General features: G+C 45.5%; 1 protein-coding gene across 2 annotated transcripts in view; it reads right to left on the reverse strand.

The window, feature by feature from the left end:
- The window catches only part of LOC124796389 (protein GDAP2 homolog), a 969,166-nt gene that overhangs the window by 606,157 nt on the left and 335,526 nt on the right, over positions 1–27,483 (reverse strand). The gene's annotated exons all lie outside the window — the stretch shown is intronic.

Below are 27,483 nucleotides of genomic sequence, written 5' to 3' on the forward strand. Positions count from 1 at the left end.
TTCGTTGCACCTGCTCGGGGCGGACGTCGTAAGACATCCGTTTAAGTTCGTTGATGATCGGTTAAATTACAGAGGGCAGCTAACCCTCTGACCGAACTCGTTGAGCTACCGTGCCGGCCACCACTCGGCTACCGGGGGCGGAAAGTGGAAGTTAAAATGTTCTATGATGCCTCTCCTGCTCCAAGTCGGCCCGTTTGACGTCCTACACCCCTCGAACAAATTGATTTGAACAATAGTCGTCCGAAGTATGTACGTTCGGGTGATGAGACCGGCACTGTTACTGGGCACGTAATGGCGTACTGATTTGGAAAGATCGGTCGTAGGCGGAATCCACCGATATCGCTGCTACTGTGACCGCAGCCTAAGTCGTCTGGTTTTCCTATCCGGGCAATGTAAAGGCACGTTAGCTGCGGCGTGGACTCCGGGCACAGTGCATTGCTGATGTGGTGATAACGTTTTACTCACAGTCCCTGACCGCCGCAGTTGTGCGACGTTCCGGAAATAGCAGCGCCGTTTCGCAGTAACAGGCGGGCAGGTAGCGGCCGGAATCCCTGTGGGTTACCGAATATTGGCGAGCCGCGAGCTGAGTACACGGCCATAATTAACCAAATGACGTTGGAGCGCTGCCAGGCTGGCGCGTGGCCACGGCGCGCCGCTGCCCCATGCAGCAGCTCCGCTCCGCCGAGACCCACAGGCCGCCGCCGCCGCCGGCATCGCATCGACCTGGAGCACCAAGCGGCGAGCGGCGAGGCCTGCCCTATCGACCATGCAAGCTCGCCCAGCGCGTAACCACAGCGGTTTCCGCGCCGACCGCCTTCTGGCCTACAGGGCGCACAGCTACACTCATGTACAGTAGTGGAAATAAGTATTCATACACTACATCTACATAATTACTTTGCAATTCACATTTAAGTGCTTGGCAGAGGGTTCATCGAACCACAATCATACTATCTCTCTACCATTCCACTCCCGAACAGCGCGCATGAAAAGCGAACACCTGAACCTTTCTGTTCGAGCTCTGATTTCTCTTATTTAATTTTGATTATCATTCCTACCAATGTACGTTGGGCTCAACAAAATATTTTCGCATTCGGAAGAGAAAGTTGGTGACTGAAATTTTGTAAATCGATCTCGCCGCGACGAAAAACGTTTTTGCTTTAATGACTTCTGTGGTGTCACCGCCAGACACCACACTTGCTAGGTGGTAGCACCACTTTAAATCGGCCGCGGTCCATTAGTATACGCCGGACCCGCGTGTCGCCACTGTCAGTGATAGCAGACCGAGCGCCACCACACGGCAGGTCTAGAGAGACGTACTAGCACTCACCCCAGTTGTACAGCCGACTTTGCCAGAGATGGATCACTAACCAATACGCTCTCATTTGCCGAGACAATAGTTAGCATAGCCTTCAGCTAAGTCATTGGCTACGACCTAGCAAGGCGCCATTACCAGTGTATAGTAAAATGGAGATTATATCTGTACAAGAGCGATGTACACCGATTATGGATTAAAGTTAAGTATTCCAGAAGTTACGTACTTTTCTTTATAGCATTCATTACGTATCCTGTTTCAGACCTCACGCCAGCCTGCGTGAGTTTAAGCGCGTGCTTTTCGGCTTCCTCTCATTGTGTCTAGGCACTCTTGTCTAGAGACAACAACTTCCATCCCAACTCGCGTATCATATCCGCCACACTCTCTCCCCTATTACGGGATAATACAAAACGAGCTGCCTTTTCTTCACCCTTTCGATGTCCTCCGTCAATCCCACCTGGTAAGGATCCCACACCGCGCAGCAATATTCTAACAGAGGACGAACGAGTGTAGTGTAAGCTGTCTCTTTAGTGGACTTGTTGCATCTTCTAAGTGTCCTGCCAATGAAACGCAACCTTTGGCTAGCCTTCCCCACAATATTATCTATGTGGTCTTTCCAACTGAAGTTGTTCGTAATTTTAACACCCAGGTACTTAGTTGAATTAACAGCCTTGAGAATTGTACTATTTATCGAGTAATCGAATTCCAACGGATTTCTTTTGGAACTCATGTGGATCACCTCACACTTTTCGTTATTTAGCGTCAACTGCCACCTGCCACAATATACAGCAATCTTTTCTAAATCGCTTTGCAACTGATACTGGTCTTCGGATGACCTTCACTAGACGGTAAATTACAGCATCATCTGCGAACAACCTAAGAGAACTGCTGAGATTGTCACCCAGGTCATTTATATAGATCAGGAACAGCAGAGGTCCCAGGGCGCTTCCCTGGGGGACACCTGATATCACTTCAGTTTTACTCGATGATTTACCGTCTATTACTACGAACTGCGACCTTCCTGACAGGAAGCGTGGAAAAGTAAACAGCCTTTATTGACAATACGAAACCAAAAACACTAATTGGACATGCCCTATACATATTCGCCAATCGCCAATGCAGCTCTGCTGGTATATTGGACGAGAATGAACAAGCCTTTACAAAACAAAATACAAAAACGTCTGCCAAGTTCTCTACTGCTCTGGGAATTAAGTATTGTTACACCAACAGAAAATGACACTTCTAACAAAGCCAGAACATGTTTAATACTTCTGGTTTTTTTTGTTTTTTTTTGTTTTGGTTTTAGGGCGCAAAACTGCTATGGTCATTAGCGCCCGGTCCGTGGCTTAGGAAACAGTAAAAACCGAAAATGGAAACCTGCAGCATTGGGAACGAAACTCAAAAAATTGGAGAAACTAAAAGCAGAAGGAAGGCTTAAAAATCCACTACAGAAAGGGGTTGGTTGTCCCCAAAAAAAAAAAAAGCTTCAAATGACTGACGTCATTTCACTGGCACTAATAAACTCGAGAACGCGATCGGCCGAGCGCGTGTCATCTGCTAAAATTGACGATATATCAGGCGACAGCTGTAGACGGGCGCGTAACGGAGTAAAATAGGGGCACTCAATTACAAGGTGTCTTACCGTCCACAGCTGAGAGCAGTGGGGACAGAGTGGGGGAGGATCGCCGCTTAAAAGATGTCGATGGCTAAAAAGACAGTGCCCTATCCGGAGTCTAGTTAAAATTACCTCCTCCCGACGACGCGTTCGGGAGGAAGAGGTCCAAGCACAAGGAAGAGCTTTCACGTCCCGCAATTTATTATGGGGAAGTGTCGACCAATGTGCGTGCCATAAAAGAACAACACGACGACATAAAACGCTCCGTAGATCGGTGAAGGGAATCGATTGAATAGCTGGCCGAAGAAGAGAGACTGCAGCCTTGGCCGCTATATCGGCCGCCTCATTTCCACAGATACCAACGTGTCCCGGGAGCCAGAGGAACGCCACCGAGACGCCCCCCAGGTGGAGCAAGCGCAGACAGTCCTGAAGCCGGTGGACCAGAGGGTGGACAGGGTAAAGAGCTTGGAGACTGAGGGGAGAGCTGAGAGAATCTGAGCAGATAACATACTGTATCCGCTGATGGCGGCGGATGTAGTGGACAGCCTGGTGAACAGCGTAAAGCTCCGCAGTATAAACCGAACACTGGTCGGGAAGCCGAAATTGATTTGGGGTGTCACCAACAATATAGGCACTCCCTACACCTAACGATGTTTTCGAGCCGTCAGTGTAAATAAATGTGGCTTCCTTCATTTGTGCGACGATAAACAAGTGAAGGGGTACCATCCTTGGGAAATTGACAAAGGTCACGGAGCAGGCAGATCCGGGGACGGAGCCAAGGCGGTGCTGTACCCCAAGTTGTCAAGAAGGTTTTAGGAAAGCGGAAGGAAAGAGAATGGAGCAGTTGACGGAAGCGGACTCCCGGTGGTAGTAGGGAGGAGGGGCGGCCTGAGTACCCTACATCAAAGGAGGCGTCGAAAAAAATGTCATGGGCTGGATTAGCAGGCATGGAAGACAGATGGCTAGCATAACGACTCAGAAGGACTGCTCGCCGATTGGACAGCGGAGGTTCAGCAGTCTCAGCATAAAGGCTTTCCACAGGGCTGGTGTAAAAAGCTCCAGACACTAAACGTAATTCACGGTGGTGGATAGAGTCAAGACGACGAAGAGTAGACGGCCGAGCAGAGGAGTAAACTATGCTTCCATAGTCCAATTTCGAGCGCACTAAGGCGCGACAGAGGCGGAAAAGGACCACTCGGTCCGCTCCCCAGGAGGTACCATTCAGGACACGGAGGGTGTTGAGGGATCGCAGACATCGAGCCGAAAGATAGGAAACGTGGGAGGACCAGCACAGTTTTCTGTCAAACATAAGACCCAAGAATTTAGCGACGTCCGAAAACGGAAGGTTGACAGGTCCTAGATGTAAGGAGGGTGGAAGAAACTCCTTACGTCGCCAAAAATTAACACAAACGGTCTTACTGGGAGAAAAACGGAAGCCGGTTTCGATGCTCCAAGAGTAGAGGCGATCGAGACATCCTTGAAGATGTCGTTCAAGAAGGCTGGTCCGTTCAGAGCTGTAGTAGATCGCAAAATCGTCCACAAAGAGGGAGCCCGAGACATCAGGAAGGAAACAATCCATAATTGGATTTATGGCAATGGCAAACAGTACAACACTTAGCACGGAGCCCTGGGGTACCCCGTTTTCTTGGGAGAAAGTACGGGAGAGAGTAGTGTTCACCCGCACTCTAAATGTGCGCTCTGCCATAAATTCGCGAAGAAAAAGGGGCAGCCGACCTCGAAAGCCACAAGAGAACAGTGTGCGGAGGATGCCTGTCCTCCAACAGGTATCGTATGCTCTCTCCAGATCAAAAAATATTGCTACTGTTTGGCGTTTCCGGAGAAAATTGTTCATGATATGAGTGGAGAGAGAAACAAGATGGTCAACTGCAGAACGATGCTTTCGGAAACCGCATTGGGCAGGTGTTAAAAGACTTCGGGACTCCAGCCACCAAGCTAAACGGCAATTCACCATACGCTCCAAAACCTTACATACACTACTCGTGAGAGAAATGGGGCGATAGCTAGAGGGGAGATGTTTGTCCTTTCCAGGTTTCGGAATAGGAACGACGATAGCTTCCCGCCATCGTCTGGGAAAAGTACTGTCGGTCCAAATTCGATTATAAATGCGAAGGAGGTAACACAGACTATGGGTTGATAAATGCAGCAACATTTGGATGTGGATACCATCTGGTCCTGGGGCGAAGGAGCGAGAAGAATAGAGTGCATGTTGGAGTTCCCGCATATTATAGCTTTCGCGATTTTGAAAGAAGAAACCAGGAGGTTGCACTTCCGCTGCACGTTTCTTCGGGAGAAACGCTGGCGGGTAATTTGAAGAGCTCGAAATCGCAGCAAAGTGTTTACCCAAGGAGTTAGAAATTGCGATGGGGTCCACTAACGTATCACGCGCGACAGTGAGCCCAGAGACCGGGGAGAAACTAGGCGCGCCTGATAACCGTCGAAGCCAACTCCAAACTTCCGAGGAGGGAGTGAAGGTGTTAAATGAGCTAATAAAGAATTTCCAGCTTGCCTTCTTGCTATCGCGGATGACGCGACAGCATCGCGCACGGAACTGCTTATAGCGGATACAGTTGGCCAAAGTAGCATGGTGGCGGAAAACGCGAAGAGCACGTCACCGCTCACGTATTGCGTCACGGCATGCCTCGTTCCACCAAGGAACTGGGGGGCGCCGGGGCAATTCGGAGTTGCGTGGTATTGAACGTTCCGCAGCTGTAAGAATAACGTCGGTAATATGTGTGAGCTCATCGTCGACGCTAGGAAAGTGATGGTCATCGAATGTCGCTAGAGACGAAAAAAGTGTCCAACCGGCTTGGGCAAACTTCCAGCGTCGCGGGCGCATACATGGCAATTGAGGCTGCAGTCTAAGGACACATGGAAAGTGGTCACTCGGGTGTGTATCATCAAGGGTGAACCATTCGAAGCGCCGAGCTAACGGAACAGTACCGACCGAAAGGTCCAAATGAGAGAAATTTGTCGTGGAGGCAGACAAAAATGTAGGGACCCCAGTGTTGAGGCAAACTAGATCCGCTTGGTGGGAGACGTCTAGCAATAGTGAGCCACGTGGACAAGGATGTGGAGATCCCCAAAGCGGGTGGTGGGCATTGAAGTCCCCAACCAGCAAATAGGGGAGTGGAAGCTGACCAAGAAAATGAAGGAGATCAGCTCGTGCCATTGGTGTGGACGATGGAATGTATACAGTACAAAGAGAAAAGGTATATCCTGAAAGGGAAAGATGGACAGCGACAGCTTGAAAGGAAGTGCTTAAGTGGATTGGGTGATAATGGAGAGTATCACGGAGAAGAATCATGAGTCCTCCATGGGCTGGAGTGCCTTCAACAGAAGGGAGATCAAATCGGACGGACTGAAAATGGGGGAGAACAAAGCGGTCATGGGGACGCAGCTTTGTTTCCTGAAGACAGAAGATGACCGGCGAGAAGGATCGTAAGAGGATCGAAAATTCATCCCGATTGGCTCGAATGCCGCGGATATTCCAGTGGATAATGGACATAGGGTGAACAGAAAATGGAGGAATGTGACCAAGGTTGCCGTCAACTCAACGACTGCTCAGAGCTTGCGACCGACAGCATGGAATGGCATTCAGCCGAAGGCAGAAGATCCTGATCCATAGGTTGTTCAGGAGCAGCTCCTACCACCAGCGATCGGCCGGTTGATCGGCCGCCAGCAGTGCGCCTCGGCGACACAGAAGACGGCTGAGGGCGATTTCCGCCAGGTGGTGCTGTAGATGGGACACGCCTTGGCGGAGAAGAAGATGAACTAGGTTTCTTATTAGCCTTCTTGGAAATATGATGTTTAGATGAAGGAGGAACCGATGGTTGTAAAGTTGGGGTACGTAAAAAATCTTCACGAGTATGCTCTTTTTTCGAAGTCTTGGTGTCTGACTTTTGGGCTCGAGATTTAACAGAACCCGATGAAGGGTGAGCCATAGAGTGGGCAGGCGAAAGGGGTGAGGTGGAATGGGCGATCTTTGCGCTGGCCGATCTGACGACCGTGGCACTAAAGGTGAGGTCGCAAGTCTGCGTGGCCGCCTCCTTTGTTGGCTGAGGAGAAGCAAGGACAGTGCTGTATTTTCCTTTCTGAGGCACGGTGGGCTGTCGACTGGCGAATAATTTTCGAGCAGCAAAGGTCGACACCTTTTCCTTCACTCTGATTTCCTGGATGAGCTTTTCGTCTTTAAAAATGGGGCAATCTCGAGAGGAAGCAGCGTGGTCACCCATACAGTTGATGCAGCGAGGGGATGGAGGTGGACAAGCACCCTCATGGGCATCCTTGCCACACGTAACACATTTGCCCGGATTGGAACAGGACTGGCTGGTGTGATTGAACCGCTGACACCGATAGCAACGCATAGGGTTTGGGACGTAAGGTCGAATGGAAATTATCTCATAGCCTGCTTTGATTTTCGATGGGAGTTGAATGTCAAGAAGATAGTGTGGGTTGGAATGATGTTTGTGTCAACCCTTTTCATAACTCTATGAACAGCCGTTACGCCCTGGTCAGACAGGTAGTGCTGAATTTCATCATCAGACAATCCATCAAGGGAGCGTGTATAAACGACTCCACGCGAAGAATTTAAAGTGCGGTGCGCTTCAACCCGGACAGGGAAGGTGTGGAGCAGTGAAGTACGCAGCAATTTTTGTACCTGGAGGGCACTGACTGTTTCTAACAACAAGGTGCCATTCCGTAATCTGGAACAAGACTTTACAGGACCTGCAATTGCGTTGACACCTTTCTGAATAATGAAAGGGTTGACCGTGGAGAAGTCGTGACCTTCGTCAGACCGAGAAACAACAAGGAACTGTGGCAACGATGGAAGAACTGTCTGTGGCTGAGACTCTGTGAACTTACGCTTGTGAGCAGACATCGTGGAAGGTGAGGAAACCATTGCGGAAGAATCCCCCAATATTACCGGCGTCTCTGATGGCGCGCTCCTCCCTTGTGGGGGGGCCCTCTCTGAGGGCACTCCTGCATTAGGTGATTGTTCACACCTCAGGTCACATCTCCCGACAAAAGGACGGAGGGACCAATCTGCACTTTCGGAAGGTATCAGCTCGGGTAATCACCCCTCCCTGGGCCTGGCCGTTACCAGGGGGTATGTACGTGTCCTACCTGTCTACCTGGGGCGGGGAATTACGCGTTACCCCGTCACCGGCTATGCACAAAAATGCGTGGGTCGGCCTTCAGACACGCACAGGGAGGAAGAAAGAGAAAGGGAAAAACAAAGAAAGAGGAAGGAAAGAAGAGAGGTCTCAAACAGCGCAGCGGAGAAAAGAGTAAAGAGAAGAGGTAAGGAAAAGAGAAGGACAAAGCAAGGATGAAGACATACAAGCAGAGAAGGCGAAGAATGCGTTACAGTTACGAGCGTCCATCTCCGGACGTAGGCACAAACCATACTCCCAGAGGGGGAGAAAGGGATGGAAAGAGCCAGAGGTGAGGGGAGGGGGGGGGGGCAAAGATGGGGGATAGGGAAGGATGCGGAAAAGGAAGATATGCAGCCCAGAAAGGAAGGAGGGTCACATTAGCTCGGGGTCCCGTGCTCGCTACGCACGTATCCACAAAAGAGTTGTGGACCCCTTGGGGGGGGGGGAGGGGGTTTAATACTTCGTATGCATACCCTTTCGATGTATTACTTCTCGCAACCTCCATGGCATGGAATGGACCAATTTTCTTGTAGTTTCCGACGTGATGCCTTCCTATTCTCGAAGGAGAGTACGGAAAGAAAAAAATGAATAAAAGTGAGATAATATTAATACTTTCATCCTTCCTTACCTCCTCCGCATTACTGCAGATGACGTGTCACTGAGCACATTTGTACTGTGCATGCAGTACACGTGAGGTGCCTAGTTGTTTCCACTGCCCTGTGTGGAATACATAAGTTCTTGTACACTTCACTAACCTGCTGTCTTCATGATGATGATGTCCCCAGCGCAGAAAACAGCACGCAGGTCGTGGATTCTTTTTCTTGAGGCTGAAATTAACTTCGCATGGAACTGCTGTTACGAATAAACTATAACTCATTTGGGATGTCACTCGCTTTTTTATTGATATAGACACGAGAAATTATTCTTGATCACAACGTATTGAACACATCTTTCCACAGTCATTATATCTGGCTAAAATAACATGAAATACATCCTGCCACAGACAACATGTCTGTCTACTGGAACCGTCAGGACTGGAGAATAAAATTACATGGATCAAAGACTACTATTACAGACAACATGTCTGCACCTAGCGACTGTCGGAACTGTAGTAAATAAAACTGCATGAAACAAATACTGCTATAACAGACAACATGTCTGTTTAGTGGAACGGTCAGAACTGGAGAGCCGGACTGCCCGAGACACTTCACGCGCCAAGCCAGCAAGGCGTGACCCGAACGCCACTGAAGTGCATCGGCGGTAATATCGTCAGTCTTTTGTTTTAGTAATACTTTGATTTTAATAAATTTGAAATGACTGATTGATAGCTGGCTGTTGAGAGATGTTTATTTAAAAAAAAATGAAGTAATTTGGATGACAGGTTTAATTAATAATAACAACTAAAGTTTAACGTTTTGGCGCCCTACCGCCGAACACAGCAGCCAATCACAGAGCAGCAGCATCATGCAGGCGGTCTTTCTTACGGGAATGGTACCAAATCTAACATCTGTCACCGGTACCTCATCCCACATTGCGTCATCTCTATGCTTCTTGGATCTCCACTGCCCTGGGAATAGCTTCCTGGAGCCTAATATGATGGCTGAATAAGTCAGAAATATTACAAGAGCCTCTTTCAAAGAGGCCTTACTACCGATGTGTTTTCTCACTCGTGTTTCCAGCTCACTCCACAAGTGTTCGATGGAATTCAGGTCCGGATTCTGAGCTGGTGTTTTAAGAGTGTGTGGAGTGTTGTAGAGCAACCACAGCCTGAGAATTTGCGCCGTATGTATGGGATCATTGCCCTGTTGGAAGTAATAATTTCTAGGAACACCCAAGGCGCCAACACACTGTTGTAAGTTCTGTTTGAGAATGTTCATATACACAAATATGTCCATGGTACCTTCCACAAACACTAATTTTCCGACACCGGAGGCTGACATACAGCCCCATACCATCACTCCACCACCTCCATGCTTCACCGTGGGTTGAATGTTGTTTCGGTCGAGGTCTGTATTCGGTCTTCTCCAGACTAAGATCCTACCATCATTGTGCACGATATTAAATTTGCTTTCATCACTAAACAATACAGTATCCCAGAAGTCTGCTGTCTTGGATACACGCTGTTTCGCGAATTCCATCCGCCACTTCCTGTTCTTTTTGCTGATGTAGGGCTTTCGTCTCGGGACCATGGCTCTGTAGTCAGAACGATTGAGAATGGTACGAACTGCCCTTGGAGTGATGTCCTTTCGGAAGTGGTCATGTACATATGCGGATAGTGCCGACGACGTCATTTTCGGGTTTTTCTTGATGATTCTTAGTAGCATTCTGGTCTCTCTTGTTGTAAGCTTCTGTGGACCACCGTGTCGTTCACTGTTTATTACTACTTGTCTGTCCTTATATCGCTTAATGATAGACTGCACAGTCGCTCGGCTTCGTCCTATGATGTTCGCAATTTCGGCATACGACTTGTGTTGAAGATATTGGACGACAACGATGTTTCGTTCCTCAATTATCGTTTCCTTCCCCTTGCGGCTCATTCTGCTGTTCCACGGTACCCACGTCCGACGTGCTGTTGCTTCACTGCCGCCACACGACTACACAAGTGTGGCATGCACTCCGGGGTTGCGTCAGCCGTTTCTTTGGTTGAAAGTAGTCCGCTGTATGAATATATTTTGCCCTGTCGTAGACCGTGCGGAGTGTAACATATTTTATTTTCCCAGAATAGATTCATGGCATACGGGAAGCTTCATTACCAAGAACATGGTTATCTGACGCTACATCATCGTACTTATTCGTATCGGCGCTGTGGGTGATTACTATTCCAACACACCATCGTAGTTTGTCACCACCTACTGTATGAATACTTATTTCCATGACTGTATCCCAACGTTACGACCTATTGCTTACAAGGGAAACTCCCCATTGTACCCCCTCACATTTAGTGGTAAGATGGCTCATTGGATAGCCCCTCAAAAGCTGAACACAAATCAAGCACAAAAACAGGAAGAAGGTGTAATGAACCGCAGAAAAAAGCAAAATAGAAAGAGTGAACGGCCCAAGCACAAGTAGTGGAATATGTAGCAAGGCTTTGGAGCGCCGGCGTCGTGGTTGAGAAGTCACGGGGTTGGACTGCAAAGTGAGCCAATTTTTTTCTCTTCTTTTTTTTCTCGCAGTTCGCTGTATTCAAATTCGTGTCTGTGTCGTGACGCAACGTCCGTTCGCAACAGCGAGGTTAAGGAGATCCATAATGAAAGCTGATTCTGCAAAACTACGGTATTAGGAGCCGAAAAGACGTGCTTTTCGAATGGGAACCGCAACCGAATTCTCCACCGTAACACACGTTTGATGTGTCAGACACGGCATTAGTGACAGTACGTGTGTAATATGATAGTAATCTCTTATCGACGCACCTAATTTATACGCCTGATGAGTGAGTGACGTATGCCTCCTTGCACGGTTTAGGTGTTCGTATGGATGTGAATGTGATCACTCCTAAAGAAATGATGAAAATATAGTAGTTTGTCACGTAAGCTGAAACAAATGAACGCAACAGTTTCACTATCACACTGTTTCTCTGTCCTCTGTTAAAACATATGTTTTTGAAGTTGCATTGCGTTTTGGAAGTTTTGACTCTTGAATTCCTTTGTTGTAACACATTTCACAACAGTTTATTTGTTGTTTTCACTTCTGTGAGACGTCTGTATAGTATCATGACTCATGTTGTGTAACCAGTGTATAGTATGACAAGTGCCGAGACTACAAAAAGAGAAGAAACAGTTCAATGACCGGAAGGAATTTCACAATGTTGTGAAAGCTAAATAAACTCGCAGAAGTGAGTTTTGAACACGGCTCGTCCGCTTTGCAGTCCAGCACCGTTACCATTTTTTATATTTTTTTAAGTCTCATTTTGTTCTATATTGTTCGTTGAATTTGTTCGGGGCGGACGTCCGACGAAACCCGTTCAGGTTCTACGTTGATCCGTTCACTCAGTTTTTTTTTTTTATTACAGAGGATAGCTAACCCTCTGACCGAACACGCTGAGCTACCGTGCTGGCTCATTCGACCATGGCTCCTGTGTTTCGCGCAATGTTGCACTTGTTTTAATGTGGACCGTTCAGCGTTTCTCTTTTGCTTTTTTTTAAAGAGTTCAGTACATCTTTTTGTTTTCATGCTTCATCAGTGTTCTGTTTTTGACTGACTACCCCCTGGACCATTTTACCACTAAATCTGAGGGGGCTGCAATGGGGAGTTTCCCTTATTAGTGGCGTGCTGGTCCGCCTTTCGAACGCAACACACAGCCATCCTCAAGGCATAGATTCTACAAGTCCTACGTGGATTTTCGGAGGTATGCGGCACCAGATGTCTGCGCTGAGGCCATGCACTTTCCGCAAATTGGGCGCCGGTAGTTTGTGAGAGCGGATCCGTATCAGATGGCCTCCCAGATCGTTCCATCGGGTTCAGATTAGACGAATTTGCGCCCAAGACCGGGGATGGTGATTATCACTGAAATAACCGGTTTCCTGTTGTACTGGTTCTTTCACATTTCCAGTTCAATATGACTGTTGAAAACGCTCAAAATGGCAAGTTTCTGAATCAATCTATTTTCGATTTTTTATCGCTATAATTTCAGCAGTAAACACAGACATCGAACAAAATTTTAAAAAAATTGTAAGATACATCCAGATTTCGGCTAGTGCCTAGGCATTGTCAATGCACAATTTTGACTGACGCCCGAACGTCAGGGAACTAACACGCATCGAGTTTAAAAAATAATGCATTGATAATAGCTAGGCTCTAGCCGAAATCTGGATTTGCGTAATAAAACCTGCAAAAAAAGGACGACTGATTGCTGCGCTCTATCATTTCTAAAAAACAATACCGTAATCTTCGAGTACAGCATTAGCAGTGTGCTACTTAACATAGTCACTTCGGTTAAATATCTGGGCATAACGGTCATGTAAGGTCGATAGTAAGGAAGGCAAATGGTCGGCTTCGGTTTACTGGGAAAATTTTAGGAGAGTTTGGTTCATCTGTAAAGGAGGCCCCGTATAGAACACCAATGCGACCCACTCTTGAGTACTCCTCGAGCGTCTGGGATAGCTGTCCGTTGGGGTTAAAGGAAGACACTGAAGCAAAATCAGAGGAGGGCTGCTAGATTCGTTACCGGTAGGTTCGACCAACCCGCGAGTACTGACAAGAAGCTCCGTGAACTCAAATGGGAATCCTTGAAGGGAAGGTGATGTTCTTTTCGCGACACACTACTTAGAAAATTTAAAGAATCGGCATTTGATGTTTACTGCAGAATGATTCTACTGCCGCCAACATACATTTCGTATCAGAACCACGAGGATAAGAGAAATAAGGGCGCGTGCGGAGGCATATAGATATTGTATTTGTAAGCGTGACAGGGAAGGACGTGACGGGTAGTGGTACAAGGTGCCTTCCGCCGTGCACCTTACGGCGGTTTTCGGAGTGTGTAGATGTAGATTACTTACTAGATCTGCCTGTCTAATCTATAGCATTCTTCCGTAGCATCATCTTTTCAACAATTTCTATTCTCTTCTTGTTGGAACTGCTTGTCTTTCACTTTTCATTTCCAAACAAGGTTACATTCCAGTCAAATACTTTCAGAGAAGAGTTTCTAATACTTAACTTTTTTTAAAAATTAACATTCTGTCAACCAGAATTATTCCACATTTCTAAATGTTTGTATAACACTTTATCACGCTACGATCACTTAAAAATATATAAAATATTTACATTACCGGTTCCGGAAAATAGCTGCCATCTTCAGATATGATAAAATCCACTACAATGCTTACTACAGATACATAGCAAAAACAGTTAGGCACGAACATGAATTAGACTAAAAAGGTTTTAACAAATGTAGAGCATATCGTCACATGGCGAAAAGACTATACAAAGATTATACAACTGAAATTTGTATTGGATGTTAATTCTTCTTTTTTATAAATGCTTTTTTATGCCATATCCAACCTACATTTTACATCCTCTCTACTTCGGCCAACAACAGTAATTTTACTGCCGGAATAGCGAAACTCAACTACTATATTTAATGACTCATTTCCTAATCTAATTTCCTCAGAATCACCTGCTCTAATTCTATTATCCCTATCTTATTTTAGTTGATGTTATCTTATAACCTCTTTTCAAGTCGTTGTCCATTCCATTTAATCGCTGTTCCAACTAATTTGTCGTATCGAAAGGATTACTGTGTCGTCGGCATACATCAAAGCTTTCAATTTTCCCCCTGAATTTTAATTTTCTTTCCAAACTCCTCCTCGGTTTCCTTCTCAGCTTGATCAATGTAAAGACTGAATAACATCGGGAATAGGCGGCAACCTTGTCTCACTCCTTTATCAAACACTGACTTCCTTTCACGCGCTTCTCTTCCTGTATTCACTACTGCCTTCCAGTCAACATTGTCAAAAGCTATCTCTAACTGTACGAATGCTATAATTGTTAGTTTGCCTTTCTTTAACCTGTCTTCTAAGATAAGACGTAGGGCCACTATTGTCTCGCAATTTACTACATTTCTCACAACTCACAATGACCTTACTCGAAGCCGGCTTCTACCAATTTTTCCATTCTTCTGTAAATAATTCGTGTCATTATTTTGGAGTCACATGTTACTGAACAGATGGTTCGGTAGTATTGATATCAGTCACACCTGCTTTCTTTGGAAATGGAATTATTACATTCTTCTTGGAACCTGGGAATGTTTTGCCTGTCTCATATACACTACGTGATCAAAAGTATCCGGAGACACCAGAAACATACGTTTTTCATATTAGGTGCATTGTGCTGCCACCTACTGCCAGGTACTCCACATCAGCGACCTCAGTAGTCATTAGACATCATGAGAGAGCAGAATGGGGCGCACCACGGAACTTCGGACTTCGAACGTGGTCAGGTGATTGAGTGTCACTTGTGTCATACGTCTGTACGCGAGATTTCCACACTCCTAAACACCCCTAGGTCCACTGTTTCCCATGTGACAGTGAAGTGGAAACGTGAAGGGGCACGTACAGCACTAAAGCGTACAGGCCGACCTCGCATGTTGACTGACTGAGACCGCTGACAGTTGAATAGGGTCGTAATGTGTAATCTATCCGAACCGTCACACAGGAATTCCAAACTGCATCATCAGGATGCACTGCAAGTACTAAGATAGTTAGGCGGGGGGTGAGAAAACTTAGATTTCATGTTCGAGCGGCCGCTTATAAGCCACACACCACGCCGGTAAATGCCAAACGACGTCTCGCTTGGTGTAAGGAGCGTAAACATCGGACGATTGAACAGTGGAAAAACGTTGTGTGCAGTGACGAACCACGGTACACAATGTGGCGTTCCGATAGCAGGGTGTGGGTATGGCGAATGCCCGGTGAACGTCATCTTGGTTGGTTGGTTGGTTTGTTTGGGGAAGGAGACCAGACAGCGAGTTCATCGGTCTCATTGAATTCGGGAAGGACGGGGAAGGAAGTCGGCCGTGCCCTTTCAAAGGAACCATCCCGGCATTTGCCTGGAGCGATTTAGGAAAATCACGGAAAACCTAACTCAGGATGGCCGGACGCGGGATTGAACCGTCGTCCTCCCGAATGCGAGTCCAGTGTGCTAACCACTGCGCCACCTCGCTCGGTGAACGTCATTAGCCAACGTGTATAGTGCCAACAGTAAAATTCAGAGGCAGTGGTGTTATGCTGCGGTCGTGCTTTTCATGGAGGGAGCTTGCACCCCTTATTGTTTTGCGTGGCACTGTCATAGCACAGGCCTACATTGACGTTTTAAGCACCTTCTTGCCTTCCCACTGTTGAAGAGCAATTCGGGGATGGCGATTGCATCTTTCAACACAATCGAGCACCTGTTCATAATACACGGCCTGTGGCAGTGTGGTTACACGACAATAACATCCCTGTAATGGACTGACCTGCACACAATCCTGACCTGAATCCTACAGAACACCTTTGAGGTGTTTCGGAACGCCGATTTCGTGCCAGTAATTACCGACCGACATCGATACCTTTCCCCAGTACAGCACTCCGTGAAGAATGGGCTGCCAATCCCCTGGATACCTTCCAGACCTGATTGGACGTATACCTGCGAGAGTGGAAGCTGTCATCAAGGCTAAGGGTGGACCAACACCATATTGTATGCCAGTATCACCGATGGATGGAGCCAAGAACTTTTAAGTCATTTTCAGCCAGGTGTCCGGATACTTTCGATCGCGTAGTATATCTTGCACACCTATTGGACTAGTTTTGTCTTGGCTGGCTGTTTCAAGGAACTCAGTCATTCTGGAAGAAGATCCTCCACTCCAGGAATTTTGTTTCAGTTAACATCTTTCAGTCCTCTGTTTCCAATCTCATCTTCATATACTGCCTCTTTTTGTAATGCTCAAGTTAATTTTCCTCGTACAGTCCGTCTATGTATTCCTTCCATGTTTCAGCTTTCCCTTGTTTGCTTAGTAGTGACTTGCCGCCAAAGATCTTGATATTAATGCAGATGGTTTTTTTCCCCAGATCAGTCTCTTAAATTTCCTATTGGCGGCTTGTATCTTTCCCCTAGTTATGCACGCTTCTGTATCCTTGCACTTTGCGTATAGCCAGTCGTGCTTCGCCATTTTCCTACCAATCCCATTTTTCAGAGTCCGAATTCCCCTTTGTCTGCTTCATCTGCTGCATTTTTGTATTTTCTCCTTTCGTCAGTTAGATTCAGTACCTCTTACGTTATCCAAGGATATCTGATGGACATCGTCTTTTTGTGTATTTGATCCTCTGATGTCTTCAAGATTTTATCTTTCAAAGTTACCCATCCGTCTTCTATTATTTTCCTTACCCCCATTTCAGTCAATCGTTGCTTAATGCTCCCTCTGAAACTCTCAACAATCTTTAGTTCTTTCAACTTATCTAGATCCCATCTCGTTAAGTTCGTATTCTCCTGAAACATTCTCTGTTTTTGTCTGCAGTTCGTAACTAATAAATTACAGTCAGTGTCAATTTATCCACGTGGGAATAATCAAATCTGGTTTCGGAATCTCTGCCTTACCATTACGTACTCTATTGAAACATTCCAGTGTCTCCAGATCTCTTCCACACATCTACATAGCCTTCTTTCGTAATTCTTAAACCACGTGTTAGCGATGACTGAATTATGCTCTGTGTAAAATTCTGCCAGACCGCTTCCTCTTTCATTCCTTTTTCGCAGTCCATTTCTTGTACAATTTTGCCTTCTTTTCTTTTTCCTACAATGAAATTCCAGTGACTCATCATAATTAAATTTTCGTCTCCTTTAACTATCTGCGCAATTTCTTTTATCTTTACATTCTCTTATTCTCCTCATCATCCGTGGATCTAGTTGGGCATATAAGTTGGTAATATTATGGTGGGAGTTGGCTTTTTGTCTCTCTTGGCTACAATAATGTGTTCACTGCGCTATTCATAGATTAGCCGCATTCCTCTTTTCTTATTCATTATTAGGACTACTATCGGGTAACACCGATTTTGTAATTATAGTCCTGTGCTCATCTGAGTACAAGTTCTGTTGTTCGTTCCACGGCAATTACTAATTACCACTATATCTAAACTCAACGCATCCATTGCCCTTTTTAGAGTTTCTAGCCTACCTACCGCTAAGGGACTAACTTCCATGCTGCGACGCGAGCTTGCCGGAATTGTTTTTCCTGGTTACGGCGTCCTCCTGAGCAGTCATCCGGAATATTTTATCCAAGATGATGCTGTCATCATTTAATCATACAGTAGAGCTGCATGCCCTCAAGAAGGGTAATGGCTGTACTTCTCCCTAATGTTGCGGTGCCAGATCCGTCAATCATCGGCATTGTTAAACCTGCAACTACTGAAAAGGCTGCGGCCCATTTTCTAGAACCACACGTTTGTGTGGCCTCTCTACAGATACGATGTCGTTGCAGCTACGGTAAGACTATCTGTACCGTTGAGACCTACAAGCCACCCCATCTTCGTGGTTCACTGGAGGAAATCTGAATAAATGAATAAAACCATAAGTAAAAATGTCTTGGGCTGAAGGCCGAAGGATGGGCACTGAGGCGAAACTGCAACTGTTTTCAATCTGTACCACGTGCTTCATGGCAATTCGAGATACTCAGAGTAAAGCTTTGTTACGAGGACACGTAAAAATCCCATGCCTGCGCGACCATGTATCGAGCATCCACGCTCTACCCGCGATGAAATTCATGCCGCAGCGCGCCTTAGGCATTCTTCTGGCGCGACAGTCAGTGCAAGGTCTGGCGACGACCCTCTCGCGTAGCCCTCCCAACTATTCGATTTGCCGTGCCGGCAGGTCCGCTGTCACTGCAACACAGCAGACATCTATTATTCAGTACGTCATGATTCTAACTGAGCTACTAGTAGTGTCGCTATCAGACGCTTCCGGGTCTCAGTTAATTCGTTCTACTCGTCCCCTCTCGCTATATTCTATTTATCCCGTATGGCAACAATAGAAAGTCGGACCAATGACAAACTTAAGTACGAGTACGATTAGTGGGCGTGCGCGTCTATGTGTATTTGTGTGTTGTCCACAGCATGTCAGTTTTACACAATACATTACTTAAAGTAAAGTGACGATTATGAATATCGAAAACTAACCCTGTGGATACCTGAGAAGGTTAAGTGTATAGTAACAGTTGAAAGCTCCTCGTCTTTAATGAGCGACAAAGCACTGCCTCTATTGTAGGTAGACTGATGCAAGAATCGATCGTAGCCTTGTCGAAGGAACCGTATCAACAATCATCGGAAGAGAAGTTAAACTTGCAACGATCAAATCACGGTGTAAGCTTGGTACCTGCAATTTAAAACTTATTTTCGAAAAATACATTCTCTCGTTGCGACATGATAAAAAAAGTTCCGTAACAATGTAAGGAAGATCACAGTGGCTATTCACAAATCAACAACAAAAGTGATATTTCAGATGTTAAAAATTGAAATTACTCGGAACAGCGAAATTATAAATGAAAGCTCATCTCTTATTGATGTGGTATTGACTCAATCTCAGAATAAGAGTAGTTGTCAGATGCGTAGCTTTGCTGACGAGCATCATGCAAAAAGTAAGTCAATTGTTCTATCAGTTGTTCGTGTTTCCTCTTCTGCGGCCGGCCGCTGTGGCCGAGTGGTTCTAGGCGCTTCAGTCGTGAACCGCGCTGCTGCTAAGGTCGCAGGTTCGAATCCTGCCTCGGGCATGGATATGGATGGGTGTGGTGTCCTTAGGTTAGGTTTAAGTAGTTCAAAGTCTAGGGGACTGACGACCTCAGATGTTAGGTCCCATAGTGCTTAGAGCCATTTGAACCTCTTCTGCAACAGCTGTGATCATGCAAGGAAAATGAGTGCGCTGTTTCGACAGTGTGGTGTTGCATCAGTTTCTAAGTAGCACTGACATGGGCTGGAGAAAAAGAAATGAACCTTCACGGGTTGAGAGAGTATGTGGTGTTGTTTCACTGATTACGAAATCGAGACAAATTTACAAAGAATGTGGGAGTATGAGCCCCCTTATCAATAAGACAAAGCACCCCCTCTGGAATGCATGCATGCACTCATTAGTTCAGAAGGGTGTCACAAAGCAGTTGTGTCCTCTCCTGAAGCAAGTTGGCCCCAGACTGTTGTAAATGGTCCTTGTTATCTTGGATACCGGCACTGAGGAGCTGACGTCCGAGCTTGCCTCACACATCTTCTATGAGGGACGGGTCTGGGTATCTTACTGTCCACGGGGGCTCTTCATCATCAAGTAAAGAGTTCATGGGCACAGGTGCCATGTGTGGCCGAGTACTGTCCTTTTCAGTAATGGGTCCGCGGCACTGTCGCATTAGAGGTAACACATGAGGACGCTGGTTCTGCGTGATCTATCGGCTTGCCGCCAGAGTTTCCTCAATCACTACTAGCCGTGATCTGAAGTCAAGCCCGGTGGCTCCCCAAATGATGACGCCAGGAGTAATACCGTTGAGCCTCTTCAAAACACTGGAAGATTGGGGGATCTCTCCAGAGGTCGCCGCCATACTCGCCGACGATTGTCATCTGCAGAATCCTGATTCTTCGCTGATCACAATGCACCGCCATGCTTCCCGGTCCCAGCACCATACGAAAGCAACGGTGTGTTGTGTTAACGGAAGTCTCCCCAAGTGACTGTAATTCTCTAGTCCGGCTGACGCTCTTCTCCAGCTACTGGTGTGTCATGTAGCCTCGGATAGCAGGTGGAGATTTGAAAGCGTTAACCTGCGCATGATATACAATACGGCGACCCTCTCTTGTGGTTGGGCTGTCGTGCTCGACCAGAACCTTGAAGACGAGTATGCCAGGTCTCACATCCCCTTGCAGCCCAACTCACCTCACTGTCACATCCAAATTCCCCACAAATCTGGATATTGCACTGTTAGGTCACGTGGCCAAATGAAGACCCTCACCGAGGCCCCTTTCAAAGATGCTGACAATGCTGTCTCATACGAGTTCGTGGCATCTCCGTCTCCTCCAGCGTGGTCACTCAACTTATGTCGTTGTTCAGGCCTCTTATATACCATACCAGGCCTGATAACACTAAACATCAACAACATTAGTGCACTCTAGTGGTCGTTCTAACTATCACAGAGATTTTGGACCTCTAACCATTCACATACACACCGTTGTCTGTACGTGTAAAAGGTTACATTTACATCAGACCATGTCTGGTGGGTGCTTAACTTTTTTATTGCCAGGCTGTGTAGTTCATGATGCAACTTTTAGTGCTAGGGAATGAAAGAAAACGTTATACTGTGCACGCGTCTCATTCAATACAACGGAATGACACCGACATATTTTAATTTAGAGGCACAGTCGCTCCTCAAAATTAATTTTTTTATTTCGCTTTGTCTACTACGAAGAAAGCTTTGAGACTTACTCTTAACCTTTTTTTAATTACCACCTTCATAGCTGCGTAACTAATTTTTTGTTGTTGGCATGAACATGTCTGTAGATCTGGTACACACTGAAATCCATTCGCCAAAGTACGAAGTACAAACAAGAATGATGCGTGCATATTTGAATTCTGCGAAGAACCCACACCCATCGTTTACCACAGCGGTGCGTATGAAATCCGTTGAACATGCTGGGGAAATGTACAAAGGGCCAATTAAAAGAAGAACTAACACCCGGCTTAAAGTACAGAAAACGAGTTATAGTTAGGCAAAATCGATAAATCGATAGTAATGGAGCAAGCGCTGGGACCAGGAAACCACCAACATCGATTCTCTGATGCTGTATTTCACCCAAATCGAAATGTTACTATGCTAGGATGCTCAGAGAGGCCTTAAAAATTGAAAACACACGCAATTTGCTGACTGGTTGATTGTTGCAGAGCGACTAAAGTTTCCAAGGTCGTTAATTATGCGCATGCCTGAAGTAGTTTCTAGGCCTGTACAGTACAGGAAAGCTATTAGTGCCCGAAGACGAGTCACACAGAATGAAACAGAACAGCGGTTAAGAAAACGCATTCATGTGCAGCAGGCCTCAAAGCTTCGTCCAGCTATCCAGATTCCGATTTTCTGTGTTTTATCTAAACTGCATCATCCGAATTCCGGGATGTTCCGTCAACATCCGCAGTAAATATTTCGTCCAGCCTTACGTAACCGAGTTAGTGCTCGCATACTATTGACGCAGACATCGACAAGGCGGTAAACTCTGCATTTCTCTACACCTACATTTGCATACATATTTTGCAAGTCACCGTACGGAGCATGGCGGAGGGTACCTTGTACCACTACTAGTTACTCGCGTTCCTATTCCATTGGAGGAGGAGATTAGTGTTTAACATCCCGTCGACAACGAGGTCATTAGAGACGGAGCAAAGCTCGGATTAGGGAAGGATGATTAAGGAAATCGGCCGTGCCCTTTCAAAGGAACCATACCGGCATTTGCCTGAAGTGATCTAGAGAAATCACGGAAAACCTAAATCAGGATGGCCGGACGCGGGATTAAACCGTCGTTCTCCCGAATGCGAGTCCAGTGTGCTAACCACTGCGCCACCTCGCTCGGTATATTCCACTGGCAGCGCGGAAAAATGACTGTCTGTATGATTCCAGACGAGCCCTGGTTTCTGTTATCTTGACTTCGCGGCGATACGTTCGTGACAGTAGGTTCGTTCTGCAGTCTGTTGTAGATGCTGATTATCTAAGTTTTCTCACTAGAGTTTCGTGAAAAGGACGTAATCTTCCCTCCAGGGGTTCCCATTTGAGTCACGAAGCATTCCTGTAATACATGCGTGTTGATTGGAGCTACCGGTAACAACATTAACAACACGCTTCTGAATTTGCTTCGATGTGTTCCTTTAATCCGTCCAACCGGGCATCCCAAACACTCGAGCTGTGCTCAAGTGGTGTTCTGTACATGGTCTGGTGAGCTACACTTTTTTAGTATTACTCCAGCACACTGAAGTCGACATTCGCCTTCACTATAGTCGACCTCAGGTGCTCGATCCATTTTATGTCGCTTTGTCACGTTACGCCCATATATTTAATTGAGGTGACTATGTCCTGCAGTAAAAAATTGATGTTGTATTCTAACATTTCGGAATTGCTTTTCCTACTCATCTGCATTAACTTACATTTTGCTACATTTACGGCAAACGGCAATTTTGTCCAAGTCATCCTGTTATCCTTCTACTCTCACTTAACTACACTTCCAAGTACTCCATAGCATCAACAGCTAACAGTCTCAGATTGCTGCCCCACTATCCGTCAGATCGTTTATGTATGTAGTGAAAAAGAGCGGTCCTGACGTTACCCTTGTCTCCGATAAACACTCACCGTCTAGTACGACGTACTGGGTTGTATTATTTAAGAAGTCCTTGAGTCACTCACGTATCTGAGAAACCTTGGCCGCGCGGGATTAGCCGAGCGGTCTCAGGCGCTGCAGTCATGGACAGTGCGGCTGGTCCCGGCGGAGGTTCGAGTCCTCCCTCGAGCATGGGTGTGTGTGTGTGTGTGTTTGTCCTTAGGATAATTTAGGTTAAGTAGTGTGTAAGCTTAGGGACTGATGGCCTTAGCAGTTAAGTCCCATAAGATTTCACACACATCTGAACATTTTTTTTTTTTTTTTTTTTTTTTTTTTGAGAAACCTTGTCCGTATGCTCGAAACTTTGTAACAGTCTGCAATGGGGCACAGCAACAAACGCTTTCAGGAAGACTAGGAAAACGGAATCTTACCCTTGATCCAAGGTTTGCAGGATATTGTGCTAGAAAAGGGCAAGTTAAGTTTTGCACGAGCGCTGCTTTCCAGGGGGGAAACTAATCCGTGAATCTGCTTCGTAAATTACGTATTTTAGGTATTACATGTTACTTGATAGCTCAGAAGATAAGTGTTATCGCTTTGAAAATAAAACCGCTTCAGCTGTAAGTAATTTATTTATAAGGACGACAGGTTTCGCAGCATCTTCAAAAATGAAATGTGTGTGAAACCTTATGGGACTTAACTGCTAAGGTCATCAGTCCGTAAGCTTACACAAACCTAAATTATCCTAAGGACAAACACACGCACCCATGTCCGAGGGAGGATTCGAACTTCCGCTGGGACCAGCCGTCGCAGCATTTTAGCTGCGTCATCAGGTGCAATAAAATCAAGTCATGTTTGGACCGAGGAATAAGAATCGGATGCCCCAGCGTTCGTAGTCAGCAATTATTCGCTGAATAACGGACGTCAATTATAAAATAGTATAAAACAACAACGCTAAATCACAGTAAGACTCTATTTTTAAAGTTTCTAACACACAATTCAACAAAACTAGCCATTTTAATTCCGCAGAATGGGCACATGATTAGTGAAACTGAATAATTCACATTTCTCTGTGTTCAGATAGATATTAAACTGTCGTGGAAATCCCACGTTCAGGATCTTGTTAAAAGACTTTATGCTGCCATTTGTACTATTCGAACGGTGTATGAAGTAAGTGATAGTTCGACACGAAAAGTAGTCTACTTTGCTTATTTTCATTCGCCTGTAACGTATGGTATTATATTTTGGAGTAACTCTTCCCTCTCTCAAAGGATATTTTTGGCTCAGAAACGGAAAGTTCGACCCCTGTTCATTTGTCTGGGTTTTCTTACACTGGCCTCTCAATATACATATTCTTTACTGTCGTTTCTTGTTAACAATATCATCTTATTCCCAAGAATTAGCAGCTTTCACTCGGTTAATACTAGGCAGAAATCCAATCTGCATTTGGACCGCATTTCCTTTACTCTTGTGCAGAAAGGCGTGCAGTAAACTGCTGTATCCATTTTCTATAAGCTACGACAAGAGTCAAAAGACTGTAGCAGTAATACACACGCTTTCAAATAAAAACTGATGAGTTTCCTCATGGGTCACTTCTATTCTGTCGAGGACTTCCTTGAAAAATTAAGCTGATTCCTGTTTTACACTCTCATTGCATTTACACAAACTTATGGCATGTCATTTTTTGAGCTCATAAATATTTTATTCTATCTGTTATTACTTTTCTGTTGTAATTTCATGTACTGATACGTTCCATGACCCTGGAGATTTGCTCTTCAGTTTTGTCCTACGGAACTAGGAACTATACGAATAAGTAAGAAAAAAGAAACATAGAACTCTCCTGTAATACTATGAGTACCAGCATCACGGGAGCGTATCACGGATCATGGAAGCTTCTATGTTGTTATATGCTATTTTATAATTGACGTCCGCTACTTACCGAAAAATTGCTAGCCATGAACGCTGAATCATCCCACTCTCTTTTCTCCATCTGAAAATGGCTTGATTTTATTGCACCTGATGGTGCAGCTAAAATGCTGCAAAAACTAGTCGTGCTTACAAGTAGAGTACTTACAGCTGAAGCGGTTTTGCCTTCAGAAGAATACAGTCACGCTACGGCTGCTATGACTACACAGTCTTCTGCATAAGTGTTATCATATAATGCAGTTTTACATGCGCAACATTTTCATCGTTGTCTAAGATATTGCTGGGAACATCCTCAGAGGCTGTAAAGACTTCATAAATAGATTTTCGAACTCAAAAAATCGAACCGCGCAATAGCTTGGTCGTGACATGTGACCGCTACCAAAGTTCGCGGACTCGCTTCACTGCATGTTATGGGACTTTACTGTAGAATTGTTGTCGTCGTTTGGTTTATTTAGCACTAAGGTCCATAACCTGTCTAATTTCAGTCCTCCTCATTTTCCGTTAGTTTTTTATGTGTGCGTGTGTGTGTGTGTGTGTGTGTGTGTGTGTGTGTACAGTTGCGGACACAGATCTAAATAAGATAGTCAGTTCGAGGCGAACGCCAAAAATTTTTTTTCTGACAGGAGTCGGAAACGCTTTGCTTAATCGCTGAGAAACTAAAGTGAGCAAAGTGCGTCTGTGTTCGACGGAGTAGATCAGCGAAGCGGTCACGAACGTCAGCACGTTTACTGCGCAGATTAAGAATGCAGTGATTACGTTTGCGTGACCGCAAAGGTGCAAAGCAACAGCTGGGTCACGGTCTCGTGACCACTATCGGGGATGGAAATAGATCCAATATTTTCTGTGACTTTCGGCGCAAAGCTGAAAAAGTAAAATCAGCATTCGTCGACCTCATCTGTCTCTTCGGCAGTGGATGACCAACAAAAGGAAGCGCGACAATTATCTGAGCAACTTAGAGCAGTGAAACTCTTCCATTTTTCATATGACTCACATTTTTATATGTAATTATCACAAAGCTGCTAAAATCTTTCACGTTCTGCAATTGGTGCCGCAATATGTCATCATGTGGCAGTCTTCATAATTTTGAGATGGTATACACCGTATCTCTATCATTTTAAAAAAGTTATTTAAATATTTAATGCTGTGAAGGTGTGAGTCTTGAGTAAGGCACGACATAGCACCTTGTTCAGCAGTCCACACGGAATGGAAATACCTTACACCTTGTAGATACAAACAGGCCAGACATTATCGACGGCAACAGTATATAGAGAGGGGGATTAGAGATCACGATGTCATCATAGCGATTACGGTTACGAAAGTTAATAAATCGATCAAGAAGTCTAGGAGAGTATTTCTTCTAAAAGCAGCAGACAAGCAGTTGTTAGTATCTCAAACAATGAATTTTAATCGTTTAGTTCATGTGTGATGGACATAGAGGACTTATGGGCAAAGTTTAAACAGATTGTAAATCGTACTCTGGCCAAATATATGCCTTGTAAATGGATTAAGACCTTGTAAGTGGATTAAGGACGGAAAAGACCCACCATGGCTTAGCAATGAAATTCGGAAAATGCTGAGGAAGCAAAAGCTGTTACACTCTCGGTTCAAAATAGAAAGTGCAAACGACGGCAGGCAAAGGTTAGCAAGATTCGTTCGTCTGTGAAAAGAGCTATGTGTGGAGCGTACAGCTACCACCGTCATATCTTAGCAAAAGTTCTGCCCGTGAAGCCCAGAAAATTCTGGTCCTAGGTAAAATCGCTATGCATATCTAATGCTTTCTTCAGTCGCTCAATGACCTGTCTGATGTGGCAGTTGAATATAGAAAACGAAAGTCGGAGTTCAAGAAATCGTTCACGCAGGTGAATCGTACAAACATACCGTTTTTTGACCATCGCACATATTCCCGTATGGATGACATAGTTATAAGCATCCCTGGCGTAGAGAAATAACTGAAAGAGTTGAAACAAATAAATCGCCAGTTCGGGATGGAAGGGTTCTCTACGCACTGGCCCCTTACTTGCATTTTTCAAGAATCGCTCGCCCAGTACGAAGTTCCAAGCGACTGGAAAAAAGCGCAGGTGACATCTGTATATAAGAAGGGTAAACGAACGGACCCGCAAGATTATAGACCAATATCATCAACATCGGTTTGCTGCAGACTTCTAGAACATATTCTGAATTCGAATATAATAAATTTCCTAGAGACCGGAAAGCTAATGTCCACGAATCACAACTGTTTTAGAAAGCATCGCTCGTATGAAACTTCAGCATGCTCTTTTTTCACATGATATACTGTGAACTATGGATGAAAGGCAACAGGCAGATTCCATATTCCTGTATTTCCGAAAAGCATTTGACATCATACTCCACTGCAGACTGTTAATAACAAAGCTATGAGCATAGGGAATGGGTTCCCAGTAGGTTACTTCTTAAGTGATAGAACTCAGTATGTTGTCCTCGACGGCGAGTGTTCATCAGAGACATCTACATCTACATTTATACTCCGCAAGCCACCCAACGGTGTGTGGTGGAGGGCACTTTACGTGCCACGGTCATTACCTCCCTTTTCTGTTCCAGTCGCGTATGGTTCGCGGGAAGAACGACTGTCTGAAAGCCTCCGTACGCGCTCGAATCTCTCTAATTTTACATTCGTGATCTCCTCGGGATCTC

Source organism: Schistocerca piceifrons, chromosome 4 (genome assembly GCF_021461385.2).
Source record: "Schistocerca piceifrons isolate TAMUIC-IGC-003096 chromosome 4, iqSchPice1.1, whole genome shotgun sequence".
NCBI lineage: Eukaryota > Metazoa > Arthropoda > Insecta > Orthoptera > Acrididae > Schistocerca > Schistocerca piceifrons.